The sequence below is a fragment of the Tachyglossus aculeatus genome, chromosome 1, assembly GCF_015852505.1.
Source record: "Tachyglossus aculeatus isolate mTacAcu1 chromosome 1, mTacAcu1.pri, whole genome shotgun sequence".
Lineage (NCBI taxonomy): Eukaryota > Metazoa > Chordata > Mammalia > Monotremata > Tachyglossidae > Tachyglossus > Tachyglossus aculeatus.
The window spans coordinates 64,392,089-64,416,949 of record NC_052066.1 but is presented as its reverse complement, the minus strand read 5'-3'; the positions used below and the strand labels follow the sequence as shown (position 1 = coordinate 64,416,949).

At 44.7% G+C, this 24,861-nt stretch overlaps 1 protein-coding gene across 1 annotated transcript in view; it reads right to left on the bottom strand.

Moving 5' to 3' along the window:
- The window catches only part of DGKG (diacylglycerol kinase gamma), a 459,919-nt gene that overhangs the window by 415,355 nt on the left and 19,703 nt on the right, over positions 1-24,861 (bottom strand). The gene's annotated exons all lie outside the window — the stretch shown is intronic.

The following is a 24,861-nucleotide window of genomic DNA, read 5'->3' as shown; positions in this document are numbered from 1 at the left end:
TCACCTCCTCCAGGAGGCCTTCCCAGACTGAGCCCCTTCCTTCCTCTCCCCCTCGTCCCCCTCTCCATCCCCCCCATCTTACCTCCTTCCCTTCCCCATAGCACCTGTATATATGTATATACGTTTGTACATATTTATTACTCTATTTATTTATTTATTTATTTATTTATTTTATTTGTACATATCTATTCTATTTATTTTATTTTGTTAGTATGTTTGGTTTTGTTCTCTGTCTCCCCCTTTTAGACTGTGAGCCCACTGTTGGGTAGGGACCGTCTCTATATGTTGCCAATTTGTACTTCCCAAGCGCTTAGTACAGTGCTCTGCACATAGTAAGCGCTCAATAAATACGATTGATGATGATGACGAAGGTAATTAGGTTGTCCCATGTGGGGCTCACAGTCTTAATCCCCATTTTCCAGATGAGGGAACTGAGGCCCAGAGAAGTGAAGTGACTTGCCCACAGTCACACAGCTGACAAGTGGCGGAGCCGGAATTTGAACCCATGACCTCTGACTCCAAAGCCCGGGCTCCTTCCACTGAGCCAGTGCTCTGCACAAAGTAAATATCGTAAATATCATGAATCGATAAATTTAAAGTGCCAGACACTAAAGAGTCTGAGGCCTGCCAGCCTCAGGCAGGGGGGATAAACAAGTTGAAAATTGTTCTAGCAGCCACTGAAACTAGGCCTTCGCAGGCAGTTGCTATGATGACATTTGTAAACGTTAATAATAACGGCATTTATTAAGCACTTACTATGTGCCAGGCACTGTTCTAAACACTGGGGTGGATATCAGCAAATCGGGCTGGAAACAGTCCCCGTCCCACTTGGGTCTTACTGTCTCCATCCCCATTTTATAGATGAGGTAACTGAGGCACAGAGAAGTGAAGTGACTTGCCCAAGCTCACAGGGCAGACAAGTGATGGGGCCGGGATTAGAACTCACGACCTTCTGGCTCCCAGGGCTGTGCTCTATCCATTGCACCATGCCGCTTCTCAACCCTGCTTTCTAAGACAACCAGTCAGTAGGGAAGAAAGGGCAGAGGTAAAGGGTAGAGAAGCAGCGTGGCTCAATGGAAAGAGCCTGGGCTTTGGAGTTGAAGGTCATGGGTTCAAATCCCGACTCTGCCATCTGTCAGCTGTGTGACTCTGGGCAAGTCACTTCACTTCTCTGTGCCTCAGTTCCCTTGTCTGTAAAATGGGGATGAAGACTGGGAGCCCCCCGTGGGACAAGCTGATCACCTTGTAACCTTCCCAGCGCTTAGAACAGTGCTTTGCATACGTAAGCGCTTAACAAATACCATCATCATTATTATTATTATTACGGGCAACCACCTCAGCCCGGGGAAAAGAGGAGCCTCAACTCCTTGGCAGGGGACAGAGTCTTGTGGGCAGGGATCGTGGCTACCAACTCAGATGTAATGGACTCACCTAAGTGTTTAGTACAGTGCTCTGAACCCAGGAAGTGCTCAATAAATATGAGCACTTGCTTATATTTGTAGATTTACTACTCTATTTTACTTGTACATATTTACTATTCTATTTATTTTGTTAATGATGTGCATATAGCTATAATTCTATTTATTCTAACGATTTTGACACCTGTCTACATGTTTTGTTTTGTTGTCTGTCTCCCCCTTCTAGACTGTGAGCCCGTTCATTCACTCATTCATTCAATCGTATTTATTGAGCGCTTACTGTGGGCAGAGCACTATACTAAGCGCTTGGGAAGTACAAGTGGGCAACATACAGGAACGGTCCCTACCCAACAGCGGGCTCACAGTCTAGAAGGGGGAGACAGACAACAAAACAAAACGTATTAACCAAATAAAATAAATAGAATAAATATGTACAAGTAAAATAGAGTAATAAATATGTACAAACATATATACATATATATATATATATACATATATATAATATAATATATAAAATATATATATATTATATAACACATATATAATATATATATATATATATATATATACAGGTGCTGTGGGGAGGGGAAAGAGGTAAGGTGGTGGGGGATGGGGAGGGGGAGAGGAAGGAGGGAAGGAGGGGGCTTAGTGTGGGAAGGCCTCCTGGAGGAGGTGAGCTCTCAGTAGAGCTTTGAAGGGAGGAAGAGAGCTAGCTCGGCGGATGTGTGGAGGAAGGGCATTCCAGGCCAGGGGATGACATGGGCCGGGGGTCGATGGCGGGACAGGCGAGAATGAGGCCCAGTGAGGAGGTTAGCGGTGGCAGAGGAGCGGAGGGTGCGGGCTGGGCTGGAGAAGGACAGAAGGGAGGGGAGGTAGGAGGGGGCGAGGGGATGGACAGCCTTGAAGCCCAGGGTGAGGAGTTTTTGCCTGATGATGGGTAGGGACCGTCTTTATATGTTGACTTGTACTTCCCAAGCGCTTAGTACAGTGCTCTGCACACAGTAAGCGCTAAATATGATTGAATGAATGAATGAATGAGCAAACCTAGCACATCTAGGTCTGGGGAAGAAGGACCTTATTCAGCTTTCGTCCATAGGGAGGAGTACAGCCTTTAAAAGAGAGCTAAAAAAAAAAAAAAAAGGAAGAAAGGAGATGGGAGAAAAAAGAAAAGGAAGAATAGCAAAGCGAGAAAGAGACAGAGAGAAATCAAAAGGTGAGTCGGAAAAATTCTGGGGAGGTAGAGTGGAAAGAACAAAAAAATAAGCAAGAAAGATTCAGGCAAGAAGAGATGTCGGGGGACAATGCATAACAAAAGGAAGCCAGGAGTAATGAGAGGCAGAACAAAGGAGGGAAAATGAATGGAAAAAATGAAAAAAGGACGAGCCATGAGTTCAGAACAAGGCACTGCTCCCAGTGGGTGTTGAACGAATGCCATTGCTACTACCTCCTATGAACAAGAGCCTTGGAGGAACAGAAAAATTTGAGAGCCGGAGCAGGGATAATTAGGCTTGGAAAGCGAAAGAAATAGTGTGTAGGCACAGGGGAGAGTGGAGGCATCGATGGATGAAGGCAGCTTTAGTTGGAGAACGAGTGAACGGGAGAAAATGGAGGCTGGACTGGTGAGAGAAGACAGGAGGCAATGGAGAGGAGACCGTGAGCTGAAGGAAATAGGGCACGACTTGAAGTCACAGTTCTACTGCTATGTGTCAGAGAGGGGGAGGTCCGTATGAGCCATAAAACCTTGGACTAAAATCCTTCTTTTTTAAAATCATGCCAATCCATGTCCAAGAATTTACCAACATTCTTTAGTCCCCATAATGTATCTGGATTTTGGTTTGGAAACCTCATGACCTGGAAGCAGCACAGTCTAGGGGAATTAGCACGGGCCGGAAAATCACGAGTCCTGGATTTAATCCTGGCTTTGCCACTTGCCTGCTGTGTGAATTGGAGAATTCACTTGACTTTTTGATGCCTCATTCTCTTCATTTGTCAAATTGGGATCAAATAGCTGTTCTCCCTCTCGTTTAGACTGTGAGGTCCCGTATAATAATAATAATTATGGTATTTGTTAAGTGCTTACTATGTGCCAAGCACTGTTCTAAGCGCTGGGGTAGATACAAGGTGATCAGGTTTCCCCATGTGGGGCTCACAGTCTTCATCCCCATTTTACAGATGAGGTAACTGAGGCACGGAGAAGTTAACTAACTTGCCCAAAGTCACACAGCTGACAAGTGGCAGAGCCAGGATTAGAACCCACAACCTCTGACTCCCAAGCCTGTGCTCTTTCCACTGAGCCACGCCGCTTGTCTTGTCCAATATGGGACAAGGACTGTGGCTGCCCTGATTATCCTGTATCTATTCATTCATTCATTCAATTGTATTTATTGAGCACTTACTGCGTGCAGAGCACCAAACTAAGCACTTGGAAAGTACAATTTGGCAACAGGTAGAGACAGCTGTGTGACTTTGGTCAAGACACTTAACTTCTCTGTGCCTCGATTACCTCCTCTGTAAAATGGGGATTAAGTCTGTGAGCCCCAAGTGGGACAACCTGATAACCTTGTATCTATCCCGGTGCTTAGAACAGTGCCTGGCACATAGTAAGCGCTTAACAAATACCATTATTATTAATATTATTATTAATCCCTACCCAACAAACGGGCTCACAGTCTAGACTTAGTAAAATGCTTGGCACACCCTAAAGGCTTAACAAATACCATTATTAGTATTATTTGTCTTGTCTTATGTTGTAGAGTCGTCTCCAACCCATAGAGACACCATGGATATATCTCTCTCAGAATGCCCCATCTCCTTCTGCAATTGTTCTATGAGGCATTAATGAGATCCTCTTGTGCCCTAAAGTCACAGAACTTTCCTCCAATTCAATTCAATCGTCTGCATTTAATGCTTACAGTGTGCAAAGCACTGTACTAAGCACTTGGGAGAGCACAATATAACAATAAACAGACACATTCCCTGCCCACAACGAGCTTTCAGCCTAGGGGAGTCCCAGCACACCAAGTTCAAATACTTACTATTCTATTTATTGTGTTAATGATGTGCATCTAGCTTTATTTCTATTTATTCTGATGACTTGACACCTGTCTACATGTTTTGTCTTGTCTGTCTCCCCCTTCTAGTCTGTGAGCCCATTGTTGGGTAGGAACTGTCTCTATATGTTGCCAATTTGTACTTCCCAAGCACTTAGTACAGTGCTCTGCACATAGTAAGCGCTCAATAAATACGATTGATGATGATATGTTGCCAACTTGTACTTCCCAAGCGCTTAATATGGTGCTCTGCACACAGTAAGCGCTCAATAAATACAATTGAATGAATGAATGAATAAATACGATTGAATGAATGAATGAATGAATGAACTGCACCTTTAATTCAAGGGGCACCGGTGATTTCCCCACACCGTTTTAGGAGATTAGATCTATAATTCAGGGTGCGTGGCAATTCATATATCAGCTGGGGAGACTATCTTAAATTTAGAGGCCACCGAAAGCAACTTTACCTGAGTGACTCAGGGATGCTCTAACTAGAACGTGTTTGGAAGGCAGAGGGCTTCAAGATAGGTGGCTCAGTGGAAAGAGCCCAGGCTTTGGAGTCAGAGGTCATGGGTTCAAATCCCATCACCGCCACTTGTGGTCAAGTCACTTAACTTCTCTCGGCCTCAGTTACCTCATCTGGAAAATGGGGATTAAGACTGTGAGCCACCCGTGGGACAACCTGATCACCTTGTAACCTCTCCAGCACTTAGAACAGTGCTTTGCACATAGTAAGCGCTTAATAAATGCCATCCAAAACAAAAAAAAGGTGACACGGCAGGTGGGAAACCTTTGAGGGTTTTCAGCAAAGAAACAATGGGAAGCTTTCTACGCTGCACAGTTCATTTTATCTGCAATTTTATTTACTTCTACTGATGTCTGCTCCCCACCTCTAGACTGTAAGCTCGTTGTGGGCGGGGAATGTCACTGCTTATTGTTGTATTGTACTTCCCCAAGTGCTTAGTACAGTGCTCTCCACACAGTAAATACTTAATAAATACAATTGAATTGAATTTACTACTCGCTAGCCCGCCTGGGAAAATGTTGATGGGACAAGATGTTGACTCTCATGACCTAAAATAGAGGGGCTGGGCCCAGAGGATGGAATTGTCACCCGTGCCCCCTGAATTAAAGATATAGTTAGAGTGGAGGTTGCTAGTGTCCCCTGAATTAAAGATACAGTCTCCCAAGCTGGAGAAGAAGTCACCAGTGCCCTCCGAATTAAAGATACAGTCTCCCAAGTTAGCCCCCATAACATCCAGTGCCCCCTAAATTAAAGTTACAATCTCTCAGATTGGTATAAGAGTCAGATGAGATGCCTGGCCCTGCTCTAGGCTCAGGCAGATAGCTCTGTTCTGGAAGAATTTTTTTCCCCCTACATCTTGCAACAGTGTGACAGCACCATGATGTGACCACCCAGAGTAGAAAACACAGACCCTCTTCATAAGAAAGGGCGATAAGAGGTATTTTGTCTCAAGTTAAACTTAAGCCTGTAATTAATCCAAACTATAAAGCACAGTTGGGACAAAAGGTTTTCATCAGATAAGAAAGCAACCCCAGCGTAAGGTCCAAAGAGCATAAAATCCAATCCAATCACACACATTAATCTCCCTGAGCTAGAGCCCCGGTTCTTAAATCTTTCCAAGTTACTTATCTGTGGATGAGCTTTAGCTGGCTCTCCCTCTTCCCAACTCTGTGCTTCTCTCACCACATAACTTCACAGAACTCCGCAGAATTGGATGTATTTGGCCATGGTCTTGGATGTTATGGGAAGCAGCATGGCTTAGTGGAAAGAGCCCGATTAGGGATTCAGAGGTCAAGGGTTCGAATCCCAGCTCCACCACTTGTCAGCTGTGTGACCTTGGGCAAGTCACTTAACTTCTCTGGGCCTCAGTTACCTCATCTGTAAAATAGGGGTTAAGACTGTGAGCCCCAAATGGGACAACCTGATCACCTCGTATCCTCCCCAGCGCTTAGAACAGTGCTTTGCACATAGTAAGTGCTTAACAAATGCCATCATTATTATTATTATTTGCCAAAATATATCACACTCCTTATGGCCAAAAGCCCTCCCCTGCCTGCCTCTAGGTCTTCAAAACCCCCTCCTGCCCCATCAGATGACCCAGTTCCTGAATTGGTATTGGCTCAGCGTCAGCAATTTAATCAAATGTCTCCTCCTTTCACCTGCTTCAAACCCTCAGTAAGGTAAATGTGAAGCTGTGAACAAGCAAATAATTTTCCCTCCGCTATTAGGCCAACTATTGTCAAGTAATCATAGGTCATTCAATACTATTTACTGAGCAGCAACTGTTGTTTGAGAGAGTACAATGGAGTCCCTGCTTTCAAGGGTTCCAGGAAGGATTAGTGCCATTTTGAACTGTGACTTGTCTTTCAGGTAAAGTCCTTGGAGATGAGCGGATAAGAAGCCTCCTTCATTGTCTAAAGGGTTTAAAACAAGCCGTCCCTGGCTTAGTGACAAGAAGATGGAGGGTGGAACATTCTGGGATTCTCACTCCTACCTCTAGTGGAAAATCATCTTGGCCTAGTGGAAAGAGTCCAGGTTTAGTAGTTGGAAGACCTGGATTCTAATCCTGACTCCGCCACTCGCTTTCTGGGAATTTGGGCATATCGTTTTACTTCTTCTGACCTTCTCACCCCCAGGCCCGGGTTCTATCCACTGTGTCACGCTGCTTCTCTAACCATTCCCTCTTCCTGGGACGTCCTCCTCACTCCGCTTCCCCAAATTAGTCCCCTACCATCTTTCAAATTGACTGTCCTAACAAAGCAGTGTGGCTCAGTGGGTGGAGCATGGCTTGGGAGTCAGAAGGACCTGGGTTCTAATCCCGGCTCTGCCACATGTCTGCTGTGTGACCTTGGGCACTTCACTTCACTGGGCCTTAGTTACCTCATCTGTAAAATGGGGATTTAGAGTGTGACCCCCATGTGGGTGGGACAGGGACTGTGTCCAACCTGATTAACTTGTATCTACCCCAGTGAAAGCATTTAACAAGTACCATTATAAATATATATACATATATATATATAAATGATATTCATTCATTCATTCAATCGTATTTATTGAGCGCTTACTGTGTGCAGAGCACTGCTTGGGAAGTCCAAGTTGGCAACATATAGAGACGGTCCCTACCCAACAGCAGGTTCACAGTCTAGAAGGGGGAGACAGACAACAAAACAAAACATATTAACAAAATAAAATAAATAGAATAAATATGTACAAATAAAATAAATAAATATTCATTCATTCATTCATTCAATTGTATTTATTGAGCCGCTTACTGTGTGCAGAGCACTGTACTAAACGCTTGGGAAGTCCAAGTTGGCAACATATAGAGACGGTCCCTACCCAACAGCGGGCTCACAGTCTAGAAGGGGGAGACAGACAACACAACAAAATATATTAACAAAATAAAATAAATAGAATAAATATGTACAAATAAAATAAATAAATAGAGTAATAAATACGTACAAGCATATATACATATATACAGGTGCTGTGGGGAGGGGAAGAAGGATTGGGAGGGGGAAGACAGGGAGAGGAAGGAGGGGGCTCAGTCTGGGAAGGCCTCCTGTTTGTGTGTGTATATATATATATATATATATATATATGAATCACCTCCTCTGTGAAGTCTTCCAGATTTATATATATATATGAATCACCTCCTCTGTGAAGTCTTCCAGATTCACCCCAGATGGAATTCACCAATCCATTAACCCCTTAACCCTTTTTTTTAATGATATTTGTTAAGCATTTACTATGTGCCAGGCACTGTACTCAGCCCTGGGGTTGAGTTACCACATTGAAGACAGCCCCTTCCCCACACGGGGCTCCCAGTCTTAATCCCCATTTTACAGACAAGGGAACTAAGGCCCAGAGAACTTGAACGATTTGCCCAAGGTCACACAGCAGACAAGCAGCAGAGGTGGGATTAGAACCTAGGTCATTCTGACTCCCAAGCGTGTGTTCTCTCTACTACGAGACCACACTGCTTCTCTTCTAACCCCCGGGGTAGAGAAAAATCAGTCAGGTTGGACACAGGCCCTGTCCCACATGGGGCTCACAGTCTAAGTAGGAGAGAGACCAGGTTTTGAATTCCCATTTTACAGTTGAGGAAAGTGAGGCGAAAGTGAAGTGCCTTGCCCGGATCACACAGCAGACAAGTGGCAGAGTCAGAATTAGAACGCAGGTCCTCTGATTCCCAGGCCTATGCTCTTTCCGCTAGGCAATGCAGTTTGCTTTTGTCTTGCCTCCCACTCATCAAGCTCCAAGACCAGATCTCTTACTTCCTATAATAATAATAATAATGATGGTGGCATTTATTAAGTGCTTACTATGTGCAAAGCAATGTTCTAAGTGCTGGGGAGGTTACAAGGAGATCAGGTTGTCCCACGGGGGGCTCACAGTCTTAATCCCCATTTTACAGATGAGGGAACTGAGGCACAGAGAAGTTAAGTGACTTGCCCAAAGTCACACAGCTGACAATTGGCAGAGCCGGGATTTGAACCCCTGACCTCTGACTCCAAAGCCTGTGCTCTTTCCACTGAGCCACGCTGCTACTCTATGAAACCTTCACAGTGCCTACTACAGTGCTCTGCAAAATGGGAGTTTGATAAACGCTCTTCACTGACATCATGGTGATGATAATAATGACGAGGACAATGACAATTAGACAGTTTACTTTTCCACATCCACAGAAATGTTTGATCCCAATTCTTCCGGGGCCTAAAAATTGTAGCTGAGATTCACAAGCCTAATAAAACTGATGGTGATAGACGCAACCAGGGATTTTTCTTAGGCGAAAATTCTATCTGTTGGGGGATGACAATACTTAGAATACTAGCAACCCTTTTGGGAAAACCCAACTTGAGCTACGGATCAAACGATGGAGACTGAGCGAAGAGAACTTTTGTTGCCGAATTGCCCCATAAATATTTATACACGAAGGAAGAGCTATTGTACCGAAACGGATGCCTGTCAAGTTCTGAACTGAAGCAAATTTGAAATGATCTTCATTCAGTGTGAAGATTTCTTCTTGAATTGCAAATCCAGTTGGAGCCAATTTCGGTTAATGTGCTTCTCAAGCGGAAACTTTGATTTAGCCTCAACTGAATCAAGAGCAGAACTTTTTTTTTAAAAAAAATTGTTTTTATGGTATTTGTTAAGCCCTTATTCTGTGCCAGACACCGTACTAAGTGCTGGGGTCGATACAAGGTTGGACAGAGTCCATGTCCCACGTGGGGCTCACGGTCTTAATCCCCATTTTACAGATGAGGTCACTGAGGCACAGAGGAGTGAAGTGACTTGCCCAAGGCCACATAGCAGACAAGTGGAAGAGCTGAGATTAAAATCCAGGTCCTCTGACCCCCAGGCCCAGGCTCTCACTTCACCTCTCTGGGCCTCAGTTGCCTCATTCTGTAAAATGGGGATTAAGACTGTGAGCCCCACGTGGGACAACCCAATGACCTTGTATCTACCCCAGTGCTTAGAACAGTGCTTGGCACACAGTTGCGGCTAAACAAATAATCAATCAATCAATCGTATTTATTGAGCGCTTACTGTGTGCAGAGCACTGTACTAAGCGCTTGGGAAGTACAAGCTGGCAACATATAGAGACGGTCCCTACCCAACAGTGGGCTCACAGTCTAAAAGAGTGGGCTCACAGTCTAAAAATAACTATTATTATGATTATTATTATTATTATTATTATTATTATCATCCACTAGGCCATGCTTGCTTTTTCAAAGATATCCCAAGGGATGGGATTCTTCTCAGCCGCTCTGTGGCCTCTGGAATTCAGGAAAGGGAAGGGATTCCCAAATCCCTTTGTCACACACTATTCTGCTCTTCCAGGGATTGAAGAAGGAGAATGCTGCAGCTTTCTCAGACTGTTCACCTGCTGTTGGTAGTGGGAGATGACTGTACTTTCCCACGGGAAGCAGAGTTCTGACCCCTGACAGCAAAGATCCCTAGGAACAGAATGAACTCCATTAATTCCTTTAAGATTTGTCCCAGCCAACCTAGCTAATAATCACTGTGGGATTTGTTAAGCACTTACTATGCACTATACTAAGCGCCGGGGTAGATGCAAGATAATCCGGTTGGACATGGTCTGTGTCTCACGTGGGGCTCGCAGACTTAATCTCCATTACGGATGAGGTCACTGAGGCACAAAGAAGTTAAATAGAAGCAGCGTGGCACAGTGGAAAGCCCAGGCTGCGGAGTTAGAGGTCATAGGTTCTAATCCCAGCTCCGCCACTTATGAGCCACTTCATTCATTCATTCATTCAATCGGATTTACTGAGCGCTTACTGTGTGCGGAGCACTGTACTAAGCACTTAACTTCCTCTGTGCCTCAGTTACCTCATCTGTAAATTGGGGATTAAGATGTGGGATAACCTGATTTTAGACTGTGAGCCCACTGTTGGGTAGGGACTGTATGTGTTGCCAATTTGTACTTCCCAAGCGCTTAGTACAGTGCTCTGCACATAGTAAGCGCTTAATAAATATGATTGATGATGATGATGATTACCTTGTAGCTACCTCAGCACTCAGAACAGTGCTTGGAACATGGTAAGCGCCTAACCAATACCATCATTATTATTATTATTACAGCAAAGTGGGAGAGCTGGGGTTAGAACCAAGATCCTTTTAACTCGCAGGCCCGTGCTCTGTCGACTGACGCTCTCAGCTGTCACCGAAAGGCCCAGCCCAATTTGTCAGTCATCGAGAAGCATTTAGGGGGGCTCACCCAGACTCTAACTAACCTCCCCCGGAGACACAAACAATGTGTGCCTGGAGCCCCGTTCCCTGGGCAGAGACTGGGCAGGGGGGCTCACAGTCTTAAAGCTCATTTTATGATGAGATCACTAAGGCCAGAGAAGTGAAGTGACTCACCCAAGGTCACACAGCAGACAAGTGAAGGATCTGGCATTCTTCCTTCCCCTCCTTCCTCTCCCCCTCCCCATCCCCCCCCGCCTTACCTCCTTCCCCTCCCCACAGCACCTGTATATATGCATATATGTTTGTACGGATTTATTACTCTATTTATTTTATTCGTACATGCTTATTCTATTTATTTTATTTTGTTAATATGTTCTGTTTTGTTCTCTGTCCCCACCTTCTAGACTGTGAGCCCACTGTTGGGTAGGGACCGTCTCTATATGTTGCCAACTTGGACTTCCCAAGCGCTTAGTACAGTGCTCTGCACACAGTAAGCGCTCAATAAATACGATTGAATGAATGAATGAATGAATGGGATTCTCAGGTTCTCAGACTCCCAGAGCCTTTTTTCCACTAGGCTACAAACGCTGCCTATCCAAACCAGAAATTCCCGGATATACTGAGTGGCCTCCCTTAGCGTTTCAGCGCCCTGTCTGCTTGAAAACTATGTTGACAATCTTTAGAAGTAGTGCTGAAAATATAAACATTTCTACCAGCGCTTAGAACAGTGCTTTGCACATAGTAAGCGCTTAATAAATGCTACCATTATTATTATTATTGTTATTATTATTACCAGCGACAAGGCTGTTGGCAGAGGAAGAGGGTCGCTTTGGGCAGTTTGGTCAATCAGCCCGTGAACAATCAATTGTGTACTGGTATTTTCAATCATTCAATCATATTTTTTGAGCATTTACTGTGTGCAGCGCACTGTACTAAGCACTCGGGAGCATAAAATATAACAATAAAACAGTCACATTCCCTGTCCACAATGGGCTTACAGTCTAGAGGGGGAGACGGACATTCGTAGGAATAAATAATAATAATAATAATGGTATTTGGTAAGGGCTTACTATGTGCCGAGCACTGTTCTAGGTGCTGGGATAGATACAAGGTTATCAGGTTGTCCCACTGGGGGCTCAAATTCCTAATCCCCCTTTTCCAGATGAGGTAACTGAGGCCCAGGGAAGTGAAGTGGCTTGCCCAAAGTCACACAGCTGACAAGTGGCAGAGCCGGAATTTGAACCCACGACCTCTTTCATTCATTCATTCGATCGTATTTATTGAGTGCTTACTGTGTGCAGAGCACTGTACTAAGCGCTTGGGAAGTCCAAGTTGGCAACATATAGAGACGGTCCCTACCCAACAGTGGGCTCACAGTTACTCCCAAGCCCGGGCTCTTTCCACATGTCCACCAGTGTTGTTGGGCTGGGAGGGGGCGAGTGTGCAGAGTACCGCACTAAGCACTTGAGAGGCTACAATATGAAAGAATATAATATATATAATATATAATATAATACATACAATATAATATAATGTAATGTAATGTAATGTAATATAATATAATAATATAATATAATATAATATAATATAATAATACAATACAATACAATATAATATAATAATATGATATGATATGGTATATGATAAGATACAATATAACATAATATAATATAATATAATATAATATAATATAATGTAATGTAATATAATATAATGTAATATAATATGATGTAGCATAATATGATATAATATAATATAATGTAATATATAATGTATTATAATACATTAGTATTATAATATATAATGTAATGTAATGTAAAGCAATGTAATAAAATACAATATAATATAACATAATTTAATATAATATAATATTATACAATATAACATAATAATACAATATAACATGATATAATATATTACAATATGATATGATATAATATAATATACAATATAATGCATAATATAATATAATATAATGTAATATAATACAATACAATACAATACAATACAATATATATATATTCTTCATATATAATACATGAAAGAATGTAATATAATATATGAAAGAATACAATATGAAAGTTCATTCATTCAATCATATTTATTGAGTGCTTACTGTGTGCAGAGCACTGTACTAAGCGCTTGGAAAGTACAGTGGGGCAATAAATAGAGACAATCCCAACCCAACAACGGACTCAGGGTTGGAAGAAGCATAGAGGCGTTCTGTGTCCACAAGGCAGGGAGACAGACGTCAAAAGGAGTTCAAGATAAGGGGAAATGGCCGAGAATATAGATATGTTCTTAAGTGCTGTGGGGCTTGGAGGTGGGGTGAATATCAAATTGCTGAGAAGGTACAGACCTAAGCGTGTAGGTGATGCAGTATCATAAATAAATAAAATAAATAAATTTATTTATTTATTTATTTTACTTGTACATATCTATTCTATTTATTTTATTTTGTTAGTATGTTTGGTTTTGTCTCCCCCTTTTAGACTGTGAGCCCACTGTTGGATAGGGACTGTCTCTATATATTCATTCATTCATTCATTCAATCGTATTTATTGAGCGCTTACTGTGCGTGGAGCACTGTACTAAGCGCTTGGGAAGTACAAGTTGGAAACATATAGAGACAGTCCCTACCCAACAACAAGCTCACGGTCTAGAGGGGGAGACAGACATTAATACAAATAGATAAAACAATCAATTACAGATATATACAGATAGATACATATGTGCTGTGGGGAGTCATTCATTCAGTCGTATTTATTGAGTGCTTACTGTGTGCGGAGCACTGTACTAAGCGCTTGGGAAGTCCAAGTTGGCAACATATAGAACCCATGACCTCTGTGTTGGGTCCCTACCCAACAACGAGCTCATGGTTTAGAGGGGGAGACAGACATTAATACAAATAGATAAGGTGATCAGGTTGTTCCCACAGGGGGCTCACAGTCTTAATCCCCATTTTCCAGATGAGGGAAGTGAGGCCCAGAGAAGTGAAGTTACTCGCCCAAAGTCACCCAGCTGACAATTGGCAGAGCCGGGATTTGAACCCATGACCTCTGACTCCAAAGCCCGGACTCTTTCCCCTGAGCCAGGCCGTTCACCCTCTTACTTTGACGGTGAGCTCCGTGTGGGACAGAGACAGTGTCCAACCTGACGATCTTGTAGCTACCCCAGCGCTTAGTATATGTTGCCAATTTGTACTTCCCAAGCGCTTAGTACAGTGCTCTGCACACAGTAAGCGCTCAATAAATACGATTGATTGATTGATTGATTGATTGATTGATTGATTGGAAAGTGCCCGGGCCTGGGAATCAGAGGTAATGGATTCTAATCCCATTCTAATCCCCACTCCGCCACTTGTCTGCTGTGTGACCTTGGGTAAATCACTTGACTTCTCTGGGCCTCAGTTCCCTCATCTATAAAACGGGGGTCGAGACTGTGAGCCCCCTGCGGGACAGGGGCTGTGTCCATCCCAATTTACTTGTCTCCGGCCCAACGCTTAGTACGATGCCTGGCACATAGTAAGCGCTGAGCAAATACCATACTTATTATCATTATCATCTAAGATTATGTCTTTATAATCTCCCTAAGATTAAATCTTTCTAAAACATGATCTTGGGGAGATTAGAGGTGGAGGAAGAAAAGTTATAACAGTTTACAGCAACCGATGTTCTCTATTTGAAGCAGCGTGGCTCAGTGGAAAGAGCCCGGGTTTGGGCGTCAGAGGTCATGGGTTCTAATCCCGGCTCCGCCACTTGTCAGCTGTGTGACTTTGGGCAAGTCACTTCAGTTCTCTGGGTCTCAGTTACCTCATCTGTAAAATGGGGATAAAGACTGTGAGCTCCACGTGGGACAACCTGATTACCTGGTATTCCCCCCCAGTGCTTAGAACAGTGCTTTGCACAGAGTAAGTGCTTAACAACTGCCATCATTATTATTATTATTGTTATTTGAAAAAAAAATATCCAAGCCAAAGCTGGCACTGGAATGGAAGAAACTGGTGAATGACTCCTTGTTTCACAGACTCCGTCTTCTCCTGGTTCTCCTCTTATCTCTCCGGTCGTTCTTTCTCAGTCTCTTTTGCAGGCTCCTCCTCCCCCTCCCATCCTCTTACTGTGGGGGTTCCTCAAGGTTCAGTGCTTGGTCCCCTTCTGTTCTCGATCTACACTCACTCCCTTGGTGACCTCATTCGCTCCCACGGCTTCAACTATCATCTCTACGCTGATGACACCCAGATCTCCATCTCTGCCCCTGCTCTCTCCCCCTCCCTCCAGGCTCGCATCTCCTCCTGCCTTCAGGACATCTCCATCTGGATGTCCGCCCGCCACCTAAAGTTCAACATGTCGAAGACTGAGCTCCTTGTCTTCCCTCCCAAACCTTGTCCTCTCCCTGACTTTCCCATCTCTGTTGACGGCACTACCATCCTTCCCGTCTCACAAGCCCGCAACCTTGGTGTCATCCTCGACTCCGCTCTCTCATTCACCCCTCACATCCGAGCCGTCACCAAAACCTGCCGGTCTCAGCTCCGCAACATTGCCAAGATCCGCCCTTTCCTCTCCATCCCAACCGCTACCCTGCTAATTCAAGCTCTCATCCTATCCCGTCTGGACTACTGCACTAGCCTTCTCTCTGATCTCCCATCCTCGTGTCTCTCTCCACTTCAATCCATACTTCATGCTGCTGCCCGGATTATCTTTGTCCAGAAACGCTCTGGACATATTACTCCCCTCCTCAAAAACCTCCAATGGCTACCGATCAATCTGCGCATCAGGCAGAAACTCCTCACCCTGGGCTTCAAGGCTCTCCATCACCTCGCCCCCTCCTACCTCCCCTCCCTTCTCTCCTTCTCCAGCCCAGCCCGCACCCTCCACTCCTCCTCCTCCGCTAATCTCCTCACCGTACCTCGCTCTCGCCTGTCCCGCCATCGACCCCCGGCCCACGTCCTCCCCCGGGCCTGGAATGGCCTCCCTCTGCCCATCCGCCAAGCTAGCTCTCTTCCTCCCTTCAAGGCCCTGCTGAGAGCTCACCTCCTCCAGGAGGCCTTCCCAGACTGAGCCCCTTCTTTCCTCTCCCCCTCGTCCCCCTCTCCATCCCCCCGTCTTACCTCCTTCCCTTCCCCACAGCACCTGTATATATGTATATATGGTTGTACATATTTATTACTCTATTTATTTATTTATTTATTTATTTTACTTGTACATTTCTATCCTACTTATTTTATTTTGTTGGTATGTTTGGTTCTGTTCTCTGTCTCCCCCTTTTAGACTGTGAGCCCACTGTTGGGTAGGGACTGTCTCTATGTGATGCCAATTTGTACTTCCCAAGCGCTTAGTACAGTGCTCTGCACATAGTAAGCGCTCAATAAATACGATTGATTGATTGATTGATTGATTGTTAGATTGTTTGGGCAAATAATAATAATAATAATAATGGCATTTATTAAGTGCTTACTATGCGCAAGGCACTGTTCTAAGCGCTGGGGAGGTTACAAGGTGATCAAGTTGACCCACTTGGGGCTCACAGTCTTAATACCCATTTTACAGATGAGGGAACTGAGGCACAGAGAAGTTAAGTGACTTGCCCAAAGTCACACAGCTGCCAATTGGTGGAGCCTGGATTTGAACCCATGACCTCTGACTCCCAAGCCCGGGCACCAAGGGCAAATGACCCCTTGGTTACTTGTCCAGGACAGGTGACGTTGTGTGCTCAGAGATTATGCCAAATAACAATGCCCTACTGTGAATAGAGATTCTGTAAAGGAGGCAGAGGGGGAAATATAATAATAATAATAATAATAATAATAATAATAATAATAATAATAATGGCACTTGTTAAGCACTTACTATGTGCCAAGCACTGTTCTAAGCACTGAGGTAGATACAAGCAAATCGGGTTGGACAACAGTCCCTGCCCAAAGCGGGACTCACACTCTCATTCCCATTTCTCTCCAGACTCCGTCTGGAACTATTCCCACCTTGCTCGCTCTGGAACTATTCCCACATTGCTCACTCTGGAACTATTCCCACCTTTTTCGGTCTAGAACTATTCCCGCCTTGCTCAGTCTGGAACTATTATTTATTTATTTATTTTATTTCTAATAATAATAATAATGATGGCATTTGTTAAGCGCTTACTATGTGCAAAGCACTGTTCTAAGCACTGGGGGGATACAAGGTGATCAGGTTGTCCCACGGGGGGCTCACAGTCTTAATCCCTGTTTTACAGATGAGGTAACTGAGGCTTAGAGAAGTGAAGTGACTTGCCCAAGGTCACACAGCAGACATGTGGCAGAGTCGGGATTCGAACCCATGACCCCTGACTCCACAGCCCGGGCTCTTTAGACTGAGCCACGCTGCTTCTTTTACCTGGTCGTATCTATTCCATTTATTTTATTTTGTTAATGTGTTTGGTTTTGTTGTCTGTCTCCCCCTTCTAGACTGTGAGCCCACTGTTGGGTAGGGACCGTCTCTATATGTCGCCAGCTTGTACTTCCCAAGCGCTTAGTACAGTGCTCTGCACCCAGTAAGTGCTCAATAAATACGATTGATTGATTGATTGATTTTACAGATGAGGGAACTGAGGCAAAGAGAATTTAAATTATATGCCCAAGGTCATATGACAGGCAAGCGGCGGAGCCAGGGTCCAAACCCAGATCTCTTGACTCCCAGACTCAGAAGCGGCATGGTTTATTGGATAAAGCATGGGCTTTGGAGTCAGAAGGTCATGGGTTCTAATCTAGCCTCTGCCACATGAATGCTGTGTGACCTTGGGCAAGTCCCTTCACTTCTCGGGGCCTCAGTTACCTCATCAGTAAAATGGGGATCAAGACTGTGAGCCCTATGTGGGACAGGGACTGTGTTCAACCTAACTTGTATCTACCCTAGCGCTTAGAACAGTGCTTGGCACCTAGTAAGCACTTAACAAGTACCATAATAATAATTAGCATTATTATTAGGACTAGGCCACACTGATTCTTAAGTACATATCCTTATACTTGTACTTCCCAAGCGCTTAGTACAGTGCTCTGCACACAGTAAGCGCTCAATAAATGCGATTGAATGAATGAATGAATGAATACTCTGCCATTTTCTATGAGTATTTATTCAATGTCTGCCTCCCCTTCTAGAATGTAAGCTCCTTGTGGGCAGGAAACATGTCAGCCAATTCTGTCATGTGGTAATAATGATGGAATTTGTTAAGCGCTTACTATGTGCCAAGCACTGTTCTAAGCTCTGGGGTAGATACAAGGTGATCAGGTTGTCCCACATGGGGCTCACAGTCTTAATCCCCATTTTACAGATGAGGTAACTGAGGCCCAGAGAAGTGAAGTGACTTGCCCAAGGTCACACAGCAGACAAGTGGTGGAGTATGATACTCTCCCAAGCTCTTAATACAGTGCTCTGCACACAGGATGTGCCCGACAAATACCACTGATGGGCTGATTAATCTTTCAGAAAATGGCCTGAGGCAGTTATTGATTACAGGCAATAATAATAATAGTGATGGCATTTATTAAGCACTTACTATGTGCAAAGCACTATTCTAAGTAATGGGGAGGTTACAAGGTGATCAGGTTGTCCCACATGGGGCTCACAGTCTTAATCCCCATTTTACAGATAAGTTAACAGGCACAGAGAAGTGAAGTAACTTGCCCAAGTCACACAGCTGACAATTGGCGGAGCTGGGATTTGAACACATGACCTCTGACTTCAAAGTCTGTGCTCTTTCTACTGAGCCATGCTGCTTCTCAATAATAATAATAATAATAATAGTAATTATAATGATGATTTTTGTTAAGTGCTTACTATGTACCAAGCATTTATTCAATTGTATTTATTGAGCACTTACTGTGTGCAGAACACTGTACTAAGCGCTTGGGAAGTACAAGTCGACAACATATAGAGATGGTCTCTACCCGACAATGGGCTCACCATCTGGGGTAGATACAAGGTGATCAGGCTGTCCCACGTGGGGCTCACAGTCTTCATCCCCATTTTGCAGATGAGGTAACTGAGGCACAGAGAAGTGAAGCGACTTGGCCAAGGTCACACAGCTGCCAAGTGGCGGAGGCGGGATTAGAACCCACGACCTCTGACTCCCAAGCCCGGGCTTTTTCCGCTAGGCCACACTGCTTCTCTAAAGCGTGATGACTAGAATGAGCTCATGGGAGTGGTTCAACCAAACCTGTCAGAGAAAAGTGGTCACTGTTCCTGGCTTTCTAACTGACTTGGGAGGGGTCCACTGAATTTTCCTTGCTTCATTTGAGGCTTCCATTCGGTATTCTGATAGAAGCTTCCAAATAATAATAATAATACTAATAATGGCATTTATTAAGTGCTTACTATGTGCAAAGCACTGTTCTAAGCGCGGGGGAGGTTACAAGGTGATCAGGTTCTTCCACGTGGGGCTCACAGTCTTAATCCCCATTTTACAGATGAGGTCACTGAGGCCCAGAGAAGTGAAGCGACTTGCCTAAAGTCACACAGCTGACAAGTGGCAGAGCCGGGACTTGAACCCATGACCTCTGACTCCAAAGCCTGGGCTCTTTCCACTATGTCATGCTGCTTCTCCACTGTACATGTACAATGAGGTAACTGAGGCCCAAATTCATTCATTCATTCAATCGTATTTATTGAGCACTTACTGTGCGCACAGCACTGTACTAAGCACTTGGAAAGTACAATTCGGCAACAGATAGAGACAGTTCCTACCGAACAACAGGCTCACAGTCAAGAACGGGGAGACAGACAACAAAACAAAACTAGTAGACAGGCGTCAATAGCATCAAAATAGATAAATAGGATTATAGAGATATACACATCATTAATAAAATAAATAGAATAATAAATATGTACAAATATACACAAGTGCTGTGAGGTGGGGAAGGGGGTAGAGCAGAGGGAGGGAGTGGTGGCGATGGGGAGGGGAGGGGGAGCAGAGGAAAAGGGGGGCTCAGTCTGGGAAGGCCTCCTGGAGGAGGGGAGCTCTCAGTAGGGTTTTGAAGGGAGGAAGAGAGCTAGCTTGGCGGATGGGCAGAGGGAGGGCATTCCGGGCCAGGGGGAGGACGTGGGCTGGGGGTCAACGGCGGGACAGGCGAGAACGAGGCCCAGTGAGGAGGTTAGCAATGGCAGAGGAGCGGAGGGTGCGGGCTGGGCTGGAGAAGGACAGAAGGGAGCTGAGGTAGGAGGGGGCGATGGGATGGACAGCCTTGAAGCCCAGAGTGAGGAGTTTTTGTTTCATGCGAAGGTTGACAGGCAACCACTGGAGATTTTTGAGGAGGGGGTTGACATGCCCAGAGCGTTTGTGAAATGACTTGCCCAAGGTCACCCAGCAGAGCGAGGATTTGAACTCAGGTCAATCAATCAATCAATCAATCGTATTTATTGAGTGCATACTGTGTGCAGAGCACTGTACTAAGCGCTTGGGAAGTCCAAGTTGGCAACATATAGAGACAGTCCCTACCCAGCAGTGGGCTCACAGTCTAGAAGGGGGGCTCTGATTCCCACACCGTTGCGCTACCCATTAGGCTAAATGGAGAAGGATGAGCATTGTAGGAGATCTGGTCTCCCCAGGGCCCGCCTCATTCCCAGAAAACCATGGGAGAGCCAACCGCTCACCCGTTAGGAAGTGTTTGACCTCAAGCATTGGCTGAAAGGACAGAGAGGCTGGGTTGGGTGACCTTGGGCAAGCCACTTAGCCGGCTCTGTGCTCCAATTTCCCCTGACCTTAAAATGACGACAGGCAATCTGGCCCTCCTCCCTAGCTCAGATAACTAATGTGACAGCTATTATTCGGTTATTGAAACAACAGTTATTATGTGGTCGCTAATACGACCGTTACCGATGTAACGTATCAAAACACTTTGAGAGCTGAGGAACAAAGGTGCCGCGTAAATCCAAAGCAGATTTCCTTTTTCTCATTGGGGAAAGAAAAGGGGAGGGAAGTTGAACGCGGCTTGCTATGCCTTGCGTTCTCTCTGGAATAACGGTGATGGAGAAATGCAACGTTACCGTGAGAGCATTTACTGTGAGAGCATAATACAAAATTATTTTAAGTGATTTGGCTTCTAAGGGTCAAGGCGGCCTCGTGATTGCTGGCTGTTCAAAGACTTCGCATCGGATCACCCATCAGGAAAATGAAAAATCAGTTCTTGTGTGAATAGCACTGTTTACACATAGGGGAAAAAGAAAAACTACCTCAACACAGATAAAGAGGCCAAGGGCTTAAATGAGTTAGCTCATCTGTTATGTCTGGGGTTTGTCAGTCTGCATCAGCGTGAATGTAAAACTGAGTTCTCTGGGCTTTTTTTTTTTTTTAATGATCATTATTGTTTTATGCCGTCGAGTCGAGTTTCTGACCCACAGCGACACCGCGGCTACATCCCTCCCAGAACGCCCCGCTTTCCATCTGCAATCGTGCTGGTAGTGATGAGAAGCAGTGTGACTCAGTGGAAAGACTGAGTGACTTGCCCGGGCTTTGGAGTTGGAGATCATGGGTTCAAATCCCGGCTCCGCCAACTGTCAGCTGTGTGACTTTGGGCAAGTCACTTCACTTCTCCGTGCCTCCATTACCTCATCTGTCAAATGGGGATTAAGACTGTGAGGCCCCCGTGGGACAACCTGATCACCTTGTAACCACCCCCCCAGCGCTTAGAACAGTGCTTTGCACATAGTAAGCGCTTAAATACCACTATTATTATTATTATTAAAGATCAGGAGATAAAATCCCAGCTCCGCCACTTGTCAGCTGTGTGACTTTGGACAAGTCACTTAACTTCTCCGTGCCTCCGTTACCTCATCTGTAAAATGGGGATTAAGACTGTGAGCCCCCCGTGGGACAACCTGATCACCTTGTAACCTCCCCAGCGCTTAGAACAGTGCACATAGTAAGTGCTTAATAAATGCCATTATTATTATTATTATTATTATTAGTGTATCCATACAGTTTTCTTGGTAAAAATACAGAAGTGGTTGACCATTGCCGCCTTCCACGCAGTGAACTCGAGTCTCTGCCTTCAATTCTCTTCTGAGCCACTGCTGCCCAGCACGGGTAAGTTTTGACTGGTAGCAGATTGCCTTCCACTCGCTAGCCACTGGCCAAACTGGGAACAGAATGGGTAGACCTCTGCTTGACTCTCCCTTTCGAAGTCGAGACTGTTAGAGGACTGGAAACTCTCTAGGTATGAACCTGAGAGGGTAATGATCATTAGTAAGTACTTACTATGTGTCAGGCACTTTTTATTAAATTCTGGGGTAGATACAAGATGATCAGGTTGGACACAGTCTTTGTCCCACATAGGGCTCACGGCTTTAATCCCTATTTTACAGATGAGGGAAATGAAGCACAGAAAAGTAAAGTGTCTTGCCCCAGGTCACGCAGTAGACAAGTGGTGGAGCCGGAATTAAATCCGTTCATTCGATCGGATTTACTGAGCGCTTACTGTGAGCAGAGCCAAGCTAGTACAAAATAACAATAAATAGGCATATTCCCTGCCCACAGCGGGCTTACAGTCTACAGGGTCTAGAGAAATCCAGGTCCTCTGACTCTCCCGCTCATTCTTTGTCCAATTGACCATGCTGTTTCTCTACTCCCGCAAAGACCTCTGTCCATGCTGGGACAAACCAAGGATAGAGATTCCCCCCTTCTGTAGGTCAGGAGTAAATAATTATAATAATGATGGCATTTGTTGAGCGCTTACTATGAATCAACGTGCAAGAACACCAAACTGTGTGTAACTCACATCAAAGCTTAGTACACTGCGCTTAGTACCGTGCTCTGCAGACAGTAAGCACTCAATAAATAAGACTGAATGAATGAATGAATCAAAGCTGGGAGAGCATTCAAATCTGACCATAGTCAATCATATTTATTGAGCGCGTACTATGTGCACAGCACTGTACTAAGCGGTTAGGAGAGGACAATATAACAATAAACAGACACATTCCCTGCCCCTAGCAGGCTGGCATAGGCCTTCCATTTATTCATTCGTTCATTCAATTGTATTTATTAAGTGCTTACTGCGTGCAGAGCATTGTACGAAGCACTTGGGAAAGTACAAAGTAGGAGAAGCAGCGTGGCTCAGTGGAAAGAGCCCGGGCTTCGGAGTCAGAGGTCATGGGTTCGAATCCCGGCTCTGCCACATGTCTGCTGTGTGAACTTGGGCAAGTCACTTAACTTCTCTGAGCCTCGGTTACCTCATCTGTAAAATGGGGATTAAGATTGTGAGCCCCCCGTGGGACAACCTGATTACCTTGTATCCCCCCCAGCGCTTAGAACAGTGCTTTGCACATAGTAAGCGCTTAACAAATGCCATCATTATTATTATTATTATTACAATCATCATCATCAATCGTATTTATTGAGCGCTTACTGTGTACAAAGCACTTAAGCGCTTGCGAAGTACAAGTTGGCAACATATAGAGACAGTCCCTACCCAACAGTGGGCTCACAGTCTAAAAGATAATAAACAGTGACAATAATAATAAATAATAAACAGTGACAATCCCTGCCCCAAACGAACTCACAACAGCCCAACCAACTAATCAGCCAGGCACTCGGGAATGGGTACGATGACCGAGGATGCATTTTTAGGCCAAGGAAACCTTCTGACGTGGAATTTCTCTGCTCTGGTAATAATAACGATGGCATTTGCTAAGCGCTTACTATGTGCCGAGCACTGTTCTAAGCTCTGGAGAACACATCAATCAAATTTGCAAGCACTGTCTCCTCTCCCCTAACCCGTGGTGATTTGGTCATTAAGCTCTTTCCTTTCCTTCTCGACTCCGCTCTCCAGCTCTCGACGTCTGAGAATCTAAAATTCCTAGGAAAAAGAAGTTGGTCATGCAACCCAGCTTCTGCCTTTCTGATGAATCCTCTCGAGCACCAGGGCGGGCTGCCTGCGTGAGAAGCAGGATGGTGTAATGAATAGAGCACAGGCTTGGGAGTCAGAAGGTCACGAGTTCTAATCCCGGCTCCACCACTTGTCTGTTGTGTGGCCTTGGCGAGTCAATTCACCTCTCTGTGCCTCTGTTACCTCATCTGTAAAAGGGGGATTAAGACTGTGAGCCCCACTTGGGACAGGGATTGTGTCCATCCTGATTAATCTGCATCTACCCTAGAGCTTAAAACAGTGCTTGGCACATAGGAAGCACTTAACAAGTACCATATTAATTAATATTATTATTATTATTAAGTAGGATGGTCTAGTGAATACAGCACAGGTCTGGGAGTAAGAAGGACCTGGGTTCTGCCACTTTGCTGTTTGAGCTTGGACAATAAATACGATTGAATGAATAAATACATATTTATTACTCTATTTTACTTGTACATATTTATTCCATTTACTTTATTTTGTTAATATGTTTTGTTTTGTTGTCCGTCTCCCCCTTCTAAAAAAAAAAATAATAATGGCATTTGTTAAGCGCTTACTATGTGCAGAGCACTGTTCTAAGCGCTGGGGGGGGTGATACAAGGTGATCAGGTTGCCCCTCGTGGGGTTCACAATCAATCCCCATTTTACAGATGAGGTAACTGAGGCTCAGAGAAGTTAAGTGACTTGCCCAAGGTCACACAGCCGTTGTGTGGTGGAGTCAGGATTCGAACCCATGACCTCTGACTCCAAAGCCCGGGCTCTTTTCACTGAGCCACG